Source organism: Colletotrichum phormii (assembly GCF_030913505.1).
Source record: "Colletotrichum phormii strain CBS 102054 chromosome Unknown BDP81scaffold_11, whole genome shotgun sequence".
In the NCBI taxonomy this organism is placed as follows: Eukaryota; Fungi; Ascomycota; class Sordariomycetes; order Glomerellales; family Glomerellaceae; genus Colletotrichum; species Colletotrichum phormii.
In genome coordinates this window covers 1,624,312-1,625,691 of record NW_026851453.1, presented here as the reverse complement: position 1 = coordinate 1,625,691, position 1,380 = coordinate 1,624,312, and the positions used below count along the sequence as shown (strand labels likewise).

The 1,380-nt window shown below is 47.8% G+C and overlaps 1 non-coding gene across 1 annotated transcript; it reads right to left on the bottom strand.

Moving 5' to 3' along the window:
* Window positions 1-830: 830 nt before the first annotated feature.
* On the bottom strand, window positions 831-908 carry BDP81DRAFT_t183. The gene has a single exon. It is a non-coding gene; the product is annotated as a tRNA-Gln (tRNA).
* Window positions 909-1,380: the final 472 nt, after the last annotated feature.

The following is a 1,380-nucleotide window of genomic DNA, read 5'->3' as shown; positions in this document are numbered from 1 at the left end:
TTGTCAAAGAGGTTCTTAGGGAAGATAGCTGAAAGCGATCATAAGATCTGATACGAAGTTAATTACTGAAGAGCTATAGAAAGTCTATCCTAGAGTCTAGCTTAAGTCTATCTTTATATATAAGTCCTGATCCTAAATATATCCATTAACTATCCCTTAGGTCGTCTTAGGTTATTCTAATCTAGAATGATCGTTTAGCCCCTGAGTCGTATTGGATTATATTGATCCTAAATAATCCTTATCTTATTATTACGTGATTTATACCATAGTTCTTCCGTTCCGTAAGAGTGTACTTCGTATCCCCTTATCCTATGTATATATAGCGTATTATAACCGCCGTAAGCCTGCGGGGTAGGCCCTGTTCTTGGTCATGCATAGTGTGTGTTGTGTGTTATATTTAACGCCGTGGCGGCAAGGGCGCAGCCGCCCTTGCGGCCGACCTCCCGAAAGGTATATGGCGTGGAGAGCCGTCGCCCTATAACTATTGCTAGATACAGTTCAAATCGTCCTCCAAATCGTGCCTTATGGCTACTATGCGTTCTATCTGTCCCTGGTTCCCGCTGGTGCCTCAGTTCCTTTCTTGAATTTTTGGGCTTAAGGCCGGATATGTCTGGAGAGGGCGGCCTGCCGAAACAGGCCCCTCGTACATGTTCTGATTTGTACAAGACCATTCCTGCCCCAGTACTTGGTTTACGACGTGTACTCGCCGCATATCCACTTTTTCTTGGTCGGAGGGTGTGGATATGAGAAAACCCTGGCGAGGGTCCGGAAAGGGTCCTAGGCCCCGTATTGGGCTCTGCCCTACCCTTCCCACAGGTAGTTAAAGCAGTTGCCGGCGGCTGGAATCGAACCAGCGACCTCTGGGCTCCAGAGGCCTTGCCAGGTGTATGCCACTACACCACGCCGGCGAGGTAGTACGGTGTAGCCTTGCGTCTACGCTTGCAGAAGTAGAAATGGACTAATATCTTGGGTTTCCTATAGCTATAGTTGAGCAACGTATCTTGATGAGCGAATCTCTCGTAGTATGCTACAAAGTCTCTATGATAGGATCTTACTACGTATAGCCTTCCTAATAAGTGCCGAGGGAGGCGGAGTTCGGGCGGCTTGGGATGAAGAATTATCTTGAGGTCGGTATATTACCGAGGGCATTAGGACAGCCATTTTCTGGCAAAGGCTTGGAAGGTAGCTGCTTTAGCTTGCCTTTCTAGGTACGCTAATAAGGGCTATGGTTATGATTTTGGGATTAGTTTGCAGGCTTCCTTGGCTAGAGCATCCGCTTCTTCATTTCCTGGTACTCCCGTATACCCAGGGCACCACTAAACATAAACCCTGCCGGGGGTTGTCCAGCTCTCTCTTTGTCTCCGAGTCCAGGAGGAAGAG